Below are 15,864 nucleotides of genomic sequence, written 5' to 3'. Positions count from 1 at the left end.
TCAGTCTCATGAGTAGCTAGGACTACAGGGGTGCACTATCATGTTGGCCTAATTTTTTGTTTGTTTGTTTGTTTTGTTTTTTTGTAGAGGTGAGGTCTCACTATCTTGCTCAGGCTGGTCTCAAACTCCTGGGCTCAAACAATCCTCCTGCCTTGTCCTCCCAAAGTGCTGGTATTACAGACATGAGCCACCGTGTCCAGTTAAAGTATACTTTTTTAGATCAAAGTTGCTTACATGCTTTATTCCAAACCACTATTTTAGACATTGAACTAACATGATTACTATTCCTTTTTTAGATTCATAATCTTGTCAACAGCTTTGTTTCTTTCCTTATTTTTTATTAAGATATGGAAGCAAAGTTAGTACTATATTGAATTTATTGTTTAGAAAAACCGAATTTAGAGATTCCTTTAATTTCTGTTATCATTAAAGCTCCTGCTGGTAAAGTTGTCACTGCTGTTACTTTGTTGAAATTCAGTGGAAACACTCAACAAGAATGCCAATTCAATTGCTTTGACTTGAAACACAAAACATTTTTCACAAACACTAGCTTCTACCATTTTTGCAAGCCCCAAAATGTGTTCATATATAAGTGACAGAACATATACTTTTTAGAATGCAAAATTGTACTAGCATGAGGTAAGGCACTTTAGATTTAGACTGTGAAAATATCAATTTAAATTTATAGTAATGCTTGCTTTAGTTCCTGTGTATGTTGTCAAGTTTATTGGTAGGAAAGTAGGGGAGTTTAATTCCAGATTTTATTCATTATTCAAGTGATTATTAAGAAGATTATAAACTCATCACAAGCATTGTTCATTTTTATTGGATTTCCATCAGAGCTTAAAATGCTATTGCAAAACTCAGCAAAACATGAGATTTGATAGGTAATATAAATTTAGAGAGATTTGAAGGACTTAATAAATTCCACAGAAATATTCTCATGGATATTGTCCTTTTTGTTAACTATACAATTTCATTTAATGCTATACTCCTGCTGGCAAAAAAAAGGAGAATCTTTAAATCTCTCAAAGCAATCCTGAATATGATACATACAACATTTAAGTTCTCTATAAAAATAATAAGCTAAATATTTAGAGTAAATAATTAAATTACAGGGAAATTACTTCTGCCCTTTTATTACCAATCAAAGCTTCAAAACTGGAGAGATCTGGCAAAATTTTCACATATTTTTTTCTGAAAACTCAATTTCAATTATAGATAATTAGACAGTCATAGTAAGAAAGGAAGGCAGTAGCTTAAATAATGACTTTATTAAATAAAATCATTTAAGAAAGTGTTAGGTCTATCTTGATGTTCTCTGATCCTTGGTTCCCAGGGTCAAGAATGAGTACAGGTACAGAGTTGAGCCAATGACAGATTTTAATTGCTTTGTCTGAGAATTAAATTCACACACAAAGCACAAAGCAATTCGCATACAAATTAAATTCACACACAAAGCAATCTCACACAGTGTATTACAGAAAATAAATAAACTATACAAAGTGAAAATTTTAAAAAAAGAAGCTACCCAAAGTGAAAATACATTCTGGAGAGAGGAGCGGATCACAGTGGGGAAAGACGCTGAAGACTCCCCAGGGGTTTCCTCTCATTGGCCTAGTCAGGGGAGGGCTTACAGTAGGGGTGGGACATTAACCAATGATTATCAGGTGTTCTGAATCTTCTCCACCCCTAGGAACCATCCTAGCCTACAACCAACACCTGCAGATTTGATCCCTACCTAACAACAATCTGACACAGAGTGCTTTTTTGTTGTTGTTGTTAAACTATGAACTTTTAATTTAAAAAAAAAAAATTTAAAATTTCAAAACATTAAGGAGGTATAAGTATTTTTGTTACATGGCTGAATTGTGTAAGGATGAAGGCAGGGCTTTTAGTGTACCCATCACTATAGTAGTGTACACTATGCCCAATAAGTAAGTTTGTCCCCCCTACCTTCCCCCCTTAGTTTCCAATTGTCCTTACACCACTATATGACCATACATGCCCGTCATTTAGCTTCCACTTATTAGTGAGAACAGGTGGTATTTGTTTTTCCATTCCTGATTATACTTCAGTTAGGCTAACGTTCTCCAGTTCCATACAAGATGCTGCAAAATACATTATTTCATTCCTTTTTATGACTGAATAAGATGATGGGCACTCAGATTGATTCTGTATCTTTGCGATTGTGAATTGTGCTGTGATAAACGTTCATGTCCAGATGTCTTTTTGATATAATGACTTCTTTTCCTTTGGGCAGATACTTAGTAGTGGGATGGCTGGATTAAGTGATAGGTCTACTTTTAGGTCTTTGAGGAATCTCCATATTGTTTTCCTTAGAAGTTATAAACAATCCCACCAAGTGTATAAGTGTATAAGTGCTCCCTTTTCACCACATTTATGCCAACATGTACTGTTTTTTTGATTTTTAAAATGGCCATTCTGACAGGGGTAAGGTGGTATCTCATTTTGGTTTTAATTCCCTGATGATTAGTGACATTGGACATTTTTTTCATATGTTTATTGGCCATTTGTCTATCTTCTTTTGAAAAAAACTCTGTTCCTATCTTTTGCCCACTTTTTAATGGGGTTGTTTGGGTTTTTTTGTTTCTTATTTGAGGTTTTTATAGGTTCTGGGGATTAGTCCTTTGTTGAATGTATAGTTTGCAAATATTTTCCCCCATTTTGTAGGTCATCTATTTACACTGTTGATTATTTCCCTTGATGAGCAGAATTTTTTTAATTTAATCAATTCTCATTTATTCTTATTGCTGCTGTATTTGCCATTGAAATTTTAGTCATAAATTCTTTGCCTGGGTCAATGTCTAGAAGAATTTTTCCTGCCTTTTCTTCTAGAATTTTTATGGTTTCAGGTCTTACATTTAAGTCTTTAATTCACATTGAGCAAAGTTTTATATGTGGAGAGAGACAGGAATCCTGTTTCATTCTTCTGTATGTGGCTATCCAATTTTCCCAGTCCCATTTATTAAATAGAAATTATTATTTATTAATTAGAAGTGTATGTGCTAAAATTCTTTATTAATGTGTAATCAGTTTACACTGTTTTATATAGTGAAGGTGTATTTTCAGTGCTACCTGCTAGCTAATTTCAACTTTAGGAATAAAATTAGAAAAAAAAATATTTACACCTTTCCCAGGTGTATATTTTTGTCTGTTTTGTGGAAAATCAATTGGCTATAGTTATATGGTTTTACTTCTGGGTTTTCTATTCTGTTCCATTGGTCTATGTCTCTGCCTTTGTACCAATAATATGCCACTTTGGTTACTATACCCTTGTAGTAAATTCAAAGTCAGGTAATGTGATGTCTCCAGATTTTTTCTTTTTGGTTAAAGTTAGTTTGGTGTTTTGGGATCTTTTTTGGTTTCATGTGAAGTTTAGGATTAGTTTTTATAGATCTGTGAAAAATGACTTTGGTATTTTGATGAGAATTGCATTGAATCTGTAAATCACTTTGGGCAGTAATGACATTTTAAGAATGTTATTTTTTTCCAATCCATGAACATGAATTATTTTCCATTTTTTGTATCTTGTATGATTTCTTTCACTAATGTTTTGTAGTTTTCCTACAAAACACTGTAGAAGATCTTCAGTCTCTCTTCCTCACTTAAATTCCCTTCATTCCTCTCATGCTCAGTGCCTCCATTCTTTGTGTTCCATGGGATTAGGATAAAAAACACACATAGGAAAATATATAGTATTCAGTCTTTTCCTTATTCAGATTAATCATTCAATTCCCTAGTATCAATATAATGAAAGTTGCTGTTTTTACCAAAGATTATGAATTAATTGATTAAGCAAATATATACTTATGCCAAACACAATTCTAGGAGCTTGGGTTATCAGTATATCAAAATAGCAAAAAATACTGCTTTCATGCAATTTATGTTCTAATGGAGGAGAGAAATAAAAAACAAATATAAGTAAATAAATTATAAAATATAATGGAAAGTGTTATATACTATGAAAAAATAGAAAAGGCTAAGGGAATCAAAATAGTAGAGGGATCTGCAAATTTAATTTTAATGGAGTGGTCAGGATGTCCTCACTGTCCCTTAAGCAAAGATTTTAAAGGTAAGGAATTTAGCCATGCAGATATCTAAATAAACTGCCTGTGGACAGAGGAAACAGCCTTGTGATAGCATTATATTGGGTAGAAAGTAGTGTATAGAATGTTTATTAGTTTCCTATTGCTGCCATAACAAAGTATTACAAACTGGGTTGATTATAACAACACAAATTTATTATCTTATAGTTTTGAAGGCCAGAGGTCCAAAATGAGTTTCAATGGGTTGAAATCAATGTGTCTAGAAGATTATATTTCCTTTGCTAGTTCTAGGGCAGAGTTGAAGTTCTGGGGGAGAACTGAAATTGTAGGGGAGGATTGAAGTTCTAGGAAAGAACTGGGATTCTAGGAGAAAATTTGTTTCCTTGTCTTTTCCAGCTGCTAGAGTTGCATTCCTTGTATTCCTTGGCTTTTGGTCAGTTCCAACTCAGCAGTGTAGCATCTTGCTTGGGTCTTCATTTTGCCACTTTCTTCTGTCAATCCCCCATCTATCTCCCTTGTATAAAGACACTTATGGGCCGGGTGTGGTGGCTCACGCCTGTAATCCTAGCACTCTGGGAGGCCTAGGCGGCCAATTGCTCAAGGTCAGGAGTTCGAAACCAGCCTGAGCAAGAGCGAGACCCCGTCTCTACTATAAATAGAAAGAAATTAATTGGCCAACTAATATATATACAAAAAATTAGCCAGGTATGGTGGCGCATGCATGTAGTCCCAGCTACTTGGGAGGCTGAGGCAGTAGGATTGCTTGAGCCCAGGAGTTTGAGGTTGCTGTGAGCTAGGCTGATGCCATGGCACTCACTCTAGCCTGGGCAACAAAGTGAGACTCTGTCTCAAAAAAAAAAATTAAAAAATAAAGACACTTATTAAATTTAAGGCCTGCTCCAAGAATCCAGGGAAATCTCTCATTTCAAGATTCTTAACTTAATCACATATGTATGGTCCCTTTTGCCATATAAAGTAATACTCACAGGGTTCCAGGGATTATGAATTGCATATTGTTGAGGCTCATTATTCAACCTACTGCAACAGGGTTGAGAAATGGGAATGGTAATGGACAACTATGATCAAAATCAACCAAAGATGATTGTGGAAAACAATATATTCCATAATCCTAAATATTAGGTCTTATTTTATATCAAGTTTTTTGGGCAATAAAATCCAGATCTACTTCTGACAAATTCATATGTATGATATTTATACTATATTATATGTTTAATGATTTTGTAAATTTTTCTATGCACATGTTAGGAAAATAATAAAGCAACCATGTGTTAAAATCTGTAATTATGTGTACATATTTAAATACTTAGAAAGTGTTTTCAGTAAACATGTATTGTAAGAGAAAATAAGCAGGAAAGAAATTAAAAAGGCTTTCTAACAAAGGCTTTCTTGGTTCTCTCTTTTTACTTTATCTACTTTTGCTTTTTCTACTTTGTAGTAAATGATATAAGTACTAATATACTTTTTAAACATTGTATCAATAATTATTGGAAGCTAATATAGCATTTCAGAAGGCTCCTATATGAGTTTTCTTTAAATATCCATACCTATTTAATTTGCTAAATATCAACAAAATATTTAGAATTGCATTTTAGCAATGTTTCTATTTTGAAACATAGATATCATAGAATTGCATGCCGACATATCCTAAGATGAGGTTTACAAATTCAGATTTGTCTGCTATTCTCCAGGAACAAATTCTTAAAATTAAAATTATCACATTGAATTAGATCCTGGCAAGTTTTTTGAGCCATTCTCAAATATGGTCACTGTCTCTTGCCATCTTTGAGTTGCCCTTGCCCAAGACCCCTGTATGGAGGCTAAAAACTTACATAATAAAGGAAATATCTCTTATTATCATATTTGTCATTCTCTTGCATCAGTTAATGTTAATGCATAAAAGTCAGTGGCCCATGAGATAATATCACTTATATCTCTGTCTAAGGTTACATGTATTCAGGGTAAATTATCATAGTTTCCTATATTTTAATATTCCACTTACTTTTTCTTACTCGGTGGTTAATTTGGTAAAATTTTCATAATTCATCTTTATTTTCTAAAATAATATTAAAGGAGTGATAATATGAAAAGAACCAATAATTATTTAGGTTCATAAAATAATTAAGACAGTTTTTAATATGCACTAGGCAAAGATAAAACTAATTATATGAAACAATCATAACACAGTTAGTATAATTTAAGAAAAGCATAATATTGCCCTTACCTCATAGGTGTTATATTTTACAGCAACAAAAACAACATAACTGTAATATTAAATATGTTTATATATATCTATACATGCACACAGTAAATACACAATGCATTTTTCCCATTAAAATTATTTTAAAATATCATTCTAGCTTCATTATGTTTTTTGACTGAAAACTGTTCTAATATAATTGTTGATATTTCCAACAATTCTCATCACACTAATTTGATATTTAAAAATGAGGACTACCTAAAGCTACTAAATCTCCCCTAGTAGACTAAATGGGACAGCATAGTTTCGTTCCCAGGAATCATTCAGGTGTATAAAATGTTGAAATTAGTAGAAGTCAAAACATTATATTTTAATACAGACTATGTTAAATTGCTTATATAAGTCTTTATACTAATCAAAAGAAAACTGGAAAGAAATTGGACTCAATTAGTTTTATTCTTTTTTACTTTTTTGATTTATTGCTGGAAGCAGAATTTATTTCCTTTTAATTAAATATAGCAATGCAAATTAAGTGTATTGTTAACTCATTGATCTTTTCTTAACTAGCAAGTTAAATTTCCACAGTTAGAACAAATTAGTTACTTCTTCTATAGTTAAATATTGCCCCTTTATTTTAGTTATCTCTCTTACAAATTTATGCAGATTCTCTCGTTGGCAAAAGAGTGGTAGGTGGCACTGTGTGATGCATCCATATAGAAAGCAAATACTTATTGACAAATGTTTTTGTTTAATTATGAAATGTTTTTTGATACTTAGTTTCCATATTCTTATATTTACTTAATTATTTTTGTACATTTCAGTTACTTATTAAGGTTTATTTTACATCTTTTTTATTTTATTTTGATTTGATATATTTCTTTATTTCTGTTTTGTTTTTAATTGCTTTAGCAGTAGATTTTATTGCTAAACATGTGATTTGAGCCCAGGAGTAATTAGTGCATATTTCAAATATGTCATATTATTAAGTATGAATTTTAAAGGGAAAATGAATTAATAACAGTAATTGTACTATTTAAAATATTTTAACTGTATATTAGGAGGTAAAGTAGTAAGCATATGCATACTTTGGTAACTAATCTGTAAAGAAAGAAAAGGGTTTTTTTCTTTTATTTTCCTGCCTATACAAAGCAAATTAGAAAAATAATCAATGTTTCTTTTCTAGATATATTTGCTCTCAGCCCCAGATTTATGTCTGGATGTTTACTTAGTTTGTATCATTCTCAAGAGATGTAGCTTATTAGAGCCACTTACATAACAGTCTTAGAAATCTAATGAAAATTGTTTGTTTTTCCCAAAGAACTACTTCTTAATGATTATTATTCAGCCCTGCAGTATTAAAATGACATGTTCAGTTTTAGATGATCATTTTAGAAATTATTTCAGCTATTTTAATACTGGTTACAAAATAAATATCAATATTTTTTATTTATGGTAGATGTTTAAAGGCAGTCAATTATTTTAATATAAACATTGGCTTTTTCACTTGGGCTTCACACAAGGATGAACAACAGTTTGAAGTTACCAGATCAGTTCTATGTATGTTTATTTGCCATAGGTAGACATTCAGACACACATTTATTTTGCTGATATTTTAGACTAAATTATCTCAATATAATTTCATTTATAGTAATTATTAATACTGAGGATTATACAAGGTTGTTTTTCCCTCAGTGTAGCCATTTATTGATCATTTTCCACATCTTCCCCATGAAGTTCTCATTAATCATCACATATTCCAGTGACATATCAAACAATTATTTAGAATTTAGTATAGTTTTATGATGTAGGGTGCAAAAAAAAAAAACTTACCAAAATTTACAAATAAGTATAAAACAGAATATTTTAAAAAGTGTTTCATTTCTACTCTGCAATTACAATAATTACATTCAATGCTGATTTGACTGCTTTGTTACATAAGCAAATCCAAAGATCCCTATAGCTCAACTTATTTATCCATAAAGTGAGTAAAGTAGAAGGATCTAAAGAAGATACAGCATTAAATGCAACAAAAATAGTTGTTGATGCAGGGCTCTCTACATAGTCATTTTATTCTATTACTATTACATTCTTCATGTCAAAATGGTACGATGAATATTGCGTGGGATTTGAAGTTAGGATGACCATTTTGACTCTGCTGATAGATCGTGTGACTTTGAGCAGATTATATTACTAATCTGAGTTTGCTTAGTATTTAAAGCAATGAGGACAATATTTTCTTTTACATAATGTTATTGAGGGATTACATGAGGTAAACTACATGTTTTTATATTAATAGTAAGTAGCCAATAAATATTAGTTTTGCTCCTTATGCTGTTCCTTCAGCAAAGAAAACATGCGTTCTAATGCACAGGTTGGTGACTATGGTTAATAATAATGTACTGTATACTTGAAATTTTCCAAGAGACTAGATCTTAAGTATTCTCACCACACATACACACACAAACACACACACACACACACACACTTTATGAGGTGATAATGTGTATGTTAAGTAGCTTGATTGTGGCAATCATTTCACAACATATATGCATATCAAAATATCACATGTACACCTTGAGTATATATACAAAGTTTATTTGTTATTTATACCTCAATAAAGGTAAAGAAAGAAAATAAAGAGATATAAAGAGATATCCCAAAGAGATATAAAGTCATAAGCCCTTAAATCCATTAGGCTTTGTAATAAAATGATAAAATTTTTAATGCACAAAAGGTAGATGAAATTATTAAAGAGCAAATAACTCTTTTACTTCCTAAATACATATGGGTCATATTTTATGTAACAAAAGGAAAATTTTGTTATACTTGTAGAATAAATGTATAAATAATTGATAAAATAAAGAAAACCACTTAAGCTTTTACATTTCTGCAAATGTGCAAATATTGTACCATTTCCTACTTCATACAGAAAATTTTCCACAGAATATGAACAATCAGAAATGAAAGCAATGAACAATTAAAGCCAAAATTTTCTCAAAAGAAGCTTATAAACATCTACTATGTACCAAGTGTAATACATATTCTTTATTGAGCATACAATCTTTAATGGAAAATAGACATATAAAGTGGCATGGTCCACAATCTATTTTATCTCAAGTTTCTATATGGGTACAAATAAGAGAAAGTTTGACTATGGCCCAGTAGCTAAAAGGAAGCCTCCCTGAAAATATAACATCTAACCTGAGTCATAAAAAAAAAAATAGGAACTAAGTAATAAAAGAATGACAGAGAATAGAGAGACTGCTCCAGCTAAATATAATCTTAAATATCAGTGCATGTGAAATTCTAGAAGGGTGAGAACATGACAATGTGGGAAGCCTCAGTCCATTCAGTATATTTAAAGTTCAGAATGAAAGGACAGAAGGAATAAAGATTGTCAAGATACTTTCTTGAAGGGATAAGTCAACTATACCTTACTTTATTGAGTTAAAAATGTCTTTAGTGAATAAGAACACTACATACTCACATTAGAAGTGTAAGCAAGATAACTTACTACCTGACCTTCCAGATAGTATGCCATTACCTAGATTTTAGGTTTATTTAAGAAGAGTATAATATTTATGACATATGCACTCTAGATGCAAGAAACTTGAAATTATGCAACTCCTAAAGGAAACATGACAAACAAATGCCAAAGAAAATTCTGTTTTACCTTCTGTGGACCTGATATTAAGATACATTGTTGTGTTAGAAAGTAACACTGAGAGCATGAGTCGATTCTTGACTTTCCATTAAAATACAAAGGCTAGAATCTTGATACAGCTTTTTAATAAACTGACATGACCTTTTATTGCAGTGACAATCTCAGTGCCTTAAGCTTCTCATCATGGAAAAAATAGTCAACAAAAGGAATTACCAGCGAATAGAATTTTTAAAAATGTCTTGTTTTTCAGAAAAATTACAGTATATTTATACCTAGGTGCTAAGTGCTTTGCTTGTTACTTACTGCTAAAAACAAAATGGCTAAGAGCTCATATTTCTAAGGAGCCTAACTGTACCTTAATTGTCACCTTCCCAGTGCACTGCTAAAAATGGCATCTGAACTTCAGTAGTTTCTGCCAAGAAATTGTCACTGGCATCTCATTGTCTATGTATGCATGATTAATTAACCCTTCACTGGTTCCATTAAAACAATTAATAAAATAGAGATTTTGACACGTGCTTTTTAAATTATTAAAGGATGTGAGAGTCATAGTGTAAGTTACTCAAGAAAATTATAGCCAAATTGGGAGTATGCATGCAAGAACAGAGACATGGGCAAACAGTTGTGATTACTTCTCCCTATGTAACCATAGAAGTAGGTTTATTTTCTCAGAAGAATATTTTGGTATTAGTTTTAGTATGAATGGTATTTATTCAAACTATTCTCATCTTTCCATTATACAAGTAAACAGTCGATCATTTACTCTTGAAAATATTTTATTTCCAGTAGCACTCAAATTGGAACAATAGCCTTTTTTCCCTAAGAAAACACAAATAAATATTTCTTTTCCCATGGGATGCTGTGATAATTTTTATACCTGAGAAATAATGGATGGAGGCACTTGGTTAAGGATATTATGCCATTGATTATTTCCATTTTTCATCATCATTAAATTTTTGATACCTTTATTTATTTCTTTAAGTTTTAGATACATACACAAATACCTTATTCATAAGTAGCAGCAGTATGTTGAAAAAGGACCCTGTAGTCTAGATTTTAACAATATTTGTGTTCTGAGACAAGTTTTACAGCTTTCCACTTTATTTTTCATGTATAAAATGGCACATTGACCACTAATATGCTTATTAGCTGTAAATTCCTGTCCAAGGGTTTTAATTACTTACTCAGGTATTAAAGTCTCTCATTTAAATATCATATGTATATCGTGATTTAACTTTCTCCTCAGATAAAAGAGAATTCCATCAACAGCAACAGAATAAACATTTTTCTCAAGTGTACACAGAACCTTCTCCAAGATGAATTAAATGCTAAGTCACAAAACAAAAATGTTGATGTATGCTTTCCAAGGCCTTGGAGAATTCCTCATACACATTTAACTCAATTAAATTTGAATTTGACTGACCTTCAGGGCCAGAAACTATATTCTTCCCGTATTCTTTTTTCTATCATTTTTTTCAAAATTTCAAAATATTATAGGAGCACAAACATTTTTGGTTACATGGATTGCTTTTGCAATGCTTGAATCAGTACTATAAGTGTGCCCATCACCTAGATAGTGTTTATTGTACCTGTTAGGTAGGTTTTCACCCATTCTCTCCACCTCCCTCCCCCCTGCTTGATTTCCACTGATTTTTACTTCCCTCTGTGGACATGTGTTTTTGAATAATCATGGATATTTTTGTTTTTCTTTAAACTATTTAAAAAGATATCCACAGAAAATATATTAATGCCTCCTAGGTAATACTAGTTATATGTTTTATATGATAGAATGCCGGAAATGCTACCCAAAATATGGGATCCTCGCATCCTAAGTATCTTAAGCTGAAGGAAATTGAGAAAACCATAGAAGTGGAATGGTCTCTCTGACCTTCTGTCTTCTATCTTTTGAGGACCCTCATATGACAGGTACTACCCATTCTCTGGAGAGACGGAGTGTTACACAGAGAGGCCAAAAAACTAAACAGGTCTTGCTAAGTTACTCCTAAGTTTATTGCCAATAGAACATACCCTTTTTGTCCAATTATACTTTTATGTGACTGTCTACACTTCATCAAACTCAAGCATAAAATACAGTTTTCCCCATTTCTTTGGATCTTCATTTCTAAAGGTACCCTGTCACCTAAAGCTTTAGTTAAATAAATGTATGATACTTTTATCAATCAATCAATCTCATACTTTTTTTCTTGTCAGTCGATCTTTGTTACAGGAATGTCAGCTATGAACCTTGTGATGAATGAGGATATGATATTACTTTTCTCCTCTACATATGGCACTTAGTATCTGAAAAGCTTTGGTAGCTTTAGTTGTAAAGCAAAGAAACTACTGAGGTGTGAAATTTGCTGAATTTTCTGTTTTAATACAAAGTAGATAGGTAAATATTTTGATAAATAAACCAGTGATTATTGATAATTTTTGGTTGTACATATTTAATATATAGATTATATTCCTGATTTTCTTATTGAGGGAATTATCTGATCTTCACTGTCTGATCTCATTCAGTCGACAAATGTTATTGATTATTTATGATATTTAAAAACTGTGGTAGGCACTGGATATGATACTAAAATTTTGTGAAAGAGATACAAGAAATAAACAATAAATGAATATATATTTTTAAACGCTTAATGCCATGGCAAGTGACATGAAGTCAAAGATGTTTTTAAGTGATGATGGCTATATAGGAATGTTAGAAAGACCTTTCCAAAGAGGTCTTCAGGATGTTTAAGCAGTCTGAGAAATTGGGAGCAAGTCATGTATATACACAAAACAGAGGAAAATTCCTGAAAGATAGAAACCGTTTAAAAATACTGTTATAATCTGATTTGCAAAATGTTTGTTAAATCTATTAAATGTCTCTAACAACATGGTTCTTTGTTTGAATTGCTCTAAAAATAATACGAATTTAGTCTGTGTTTTATTAATGGTTTCCCTTACAAAAAAGAACGCTATAAAGACAATGTAACCTAGTGATATATACAATAGATATTGGGAAAATTCAGATAAACATTTTTCGTTCTGTGTAAAAAATAAAATTTTATGATGGAGAGAATGAGGCAGAAGTATGCCTAATTACGTGTACTTTGTAGATGATGGTATAATGGTATTTTTTTTCCTAGTTTCATGAACTAGTTTTCTTTCTTTATCTTTTTTTTTCTTTCAGAGAAATGCTTACCAGAACATTTTGAAATCCTAATATTATTAAAAATATTTATTCACACTCCTGTTTATGAGGAGACCTTACAAGGTTTTAAGGCCACAGTTTAATTTAATGTGTGGGAGATATAAAAAATATCACATTTATGGTGAATTATGCATGAAATATCTAATAGGTTCCCCACTGTAATGATCTAATTATGCTTTAATTCATCAATAAGAAAATTCTGGTTTAAGTTGCATGTTCCACATTTCACAACTGGGACAGAATTAAAAGAATCCTATCATGTAAATGTAGCATAAAGTCATCATTTTATCCACTTGGAAGAATCTCTCTTTTGCTACTTCATGAAATGATCATATTTGTTTTGCATTGCAATATAGAATATAATGAACAATTTTAAATTAAAAAAAAATAGAGAAAACATATCAGTTTATGTTGCTCATTTGCCCACAGTAAAGACTACTGTCATGGCATGCTAAAAATACTTCAGAAAGATTTCACTGATTGCTTTCACTTAACTGCCACTTTGCCATTTATTGGCTTAATTTTGCACAAAATGAAGCACACTTAAAACCCAAGGAAAGATAGTAGGTTTTAGTTTTACACACCCCATTTTGGAAATAATAAAGTGAAAAAAGCCTTTTTGTACTGGCTTAAGTATCCCACATCCAAAAAATAAAAATCCAAAGTCTCTCAGCACAATCTAAACACACAAAAATAAGCATCTTTTTCTTATATGTTCTTTCAAATTTAAAACAGTATCTATCTATTTTACAAGGCTTGCCATAGTCTTTCAAAGTCTGTAGAGTAATAAAGTGAAATTTCCATGGTATAAAAGCATATTGTAAATGGCAAAAATCTTTATTTTCTAAAGCTTTGTTTTCAGGGAGACTGGTTTCAAAGCACTGCATTTTTCATATAAATTCATATAAATTAATGAGCTTAATAACGTATCCCTTTGTTTGAATAAATAAAGGGCTCATGAAAGCACATTCATCAAGGTCTAGGCTATTAAATGGAAACATATCTGTACCTACTTAATTATCAGAATAAATGACTGTGCTAAGAGGAGAAGGGTTGACAAATTTTTTGTTACCAACACTTACATATTGAGATAGTCAAGTTTTTGTCAATCCCTTTACTGCTCAAATGTTCCAAGGGATGATCTAACATATGTTCAAGTTACCAGCCTTCTAATAGATAAAAAATTCAGTAGCAAGAAGTTTTATGAATCAAGCATGCATCGTCCAACAACATGGGTCTGACGACCCCTGAATGTGACCTGCTCCCAGAGGAAACCAATTTAATGCTCCATCACACACAGAACAGTACGTATGAATCACAAAACCTCCAGATAAATTAGTGACAGGTACATCTGAATAGGATTCCTTCTAAGTCGCTTATCTGCAGCCAGGCAAGCTTGTTTCACTCTCACTTTCAAAGATAAAGCCACATGGCATGTTGCCTTGGCAGAATCACACAAAACAACAGCCCCCATTGTCCATTACTGGAGGAAAAATTCCCTTATTATTTCAGGTACTGTGACAGTAAATGGGATAGTGAAAACTATCTGCCAGTTGAAAATGCATCAGTCAATTATCAGGCCTCATGTTTTCTCTAACTTTCATAGGCTTTGTGCCTCTTGTTCTTTTACTTTTATTTTTGACAGTTTTGATATCCCGGAGTTGTAGCCATGGCAAGGTTCAAGAACAAAACAGCAGGTTATCAAACACAACTTATCAGAGGCCAAAGAGGAGGAAGAGATGCCAACCATTAGTAAGCAGCTGAAAGACAGAGCTATGACAGAGCAAGGAAGACAGGTACTTTAAACCTTCATCTTTAACTGATAGCTTATTTCATTTGGAAAAACCGAGAGAAAAATTGAGATGCTAAATATACATTCTAAACATTTAGGGATATTAGTCACAGAGATTTTTTTAAAATGTAAATAATAACAAAAACAATATTTATTTGTGAGGGATATTATTTACATACCTTCTCAACCATAAATAAGTTGAAATATCAAACTATATAAAAACAATATGCTTTAAATTGAATGTCAGTGAAGAACACAAAGTAAGCATCTATTATTTACTAGAATTCTTTTAAGCGAAACAATGAAACAGACATATCAGTTCTCACTTTCTGCATTCCTTACAGTCCACAATTACACTTAAGAGAAATTATTTCATTATATATCTTAATATATGCAATGTCATATCATTAGGTCAGTTATATAGTATAGTAGAATTCAATAGCACAAATCAACAAGACTCACATTTTAGGTTCTGTAGAGATAGCCTTTCTCAGGCAAAATCAGGGCTGTGTTTTCTGGGTGAGTCTGTTAAACCAAAATGACAAAAATCTTAGTTTCTCATTCCACTTCCACTTAGAATGCATGCAAATAAACTTTCAGTTAGTCAAGGGGAAAAAATTGCATTAAAGAGTACTGATTTGTAAATTTGGTCTTTTCAAATGTAGATGATGTTCACTCCTCCCTCTCCCCCCATATCTTTGCAAAATTTCAGCCCAATGAACTCATTACTGTGGAAACTCAACTAAGGCTGTGGTCAGTTAATAAAATTCAGCTCTGGGATTTAGCTCCATAAACATGTAAAATGGTTGGGCATCTGAAATTGGGAGAGACATGGGCGATGCAGGAATGGAAAAAACAGATAATTTAGGGAATGTACAATATGATCAATTTAGCTAAATTAACTGTTGTCCTATATAT

General features: G+C 31.8%; 1 protein-coding gene across 1 annotated transcript in view; it reads right to left on the bottom strand.

The window, feature by feature from the left end:
• Positions 1-15,864, bottom strand: part of MGAT4C (MGAT4 family member C) — a 678,972-nt gene that overhangs the window by 278,422 nt on the left and 384,686 nt on the right. Inside the window, exon 4 of the mRNA XM_012745562.2 lies at positions 15,409-15,471. The gene's annotated coding sequence lies outside the window, so the exon portion shown is untranslated. The remainder of the gene's footprint in view (positions 1-15,408; positions 15,472-15,864) is intronic.

The sequence above is a fragment of the Microcebus murinus genome, chromosome 10 (genome assembly GCF_040939455.1).
Source record: "Microcebus murinus isolate Inina chromosome 10, M.murinus_Inina_mat1.0, whole genome shotgun sequence".
NCBI lineage: Eukaryota > Metazoa > Chordata > Mammalia > Primates > Cheirogaleidae > Microcebus > Microcebus murinus.
The sequence above is the reverse complement of the archived record's forward strand: the minus strand, read 5'-3'. Positions and strand labels throughout refer to the sequence as shown.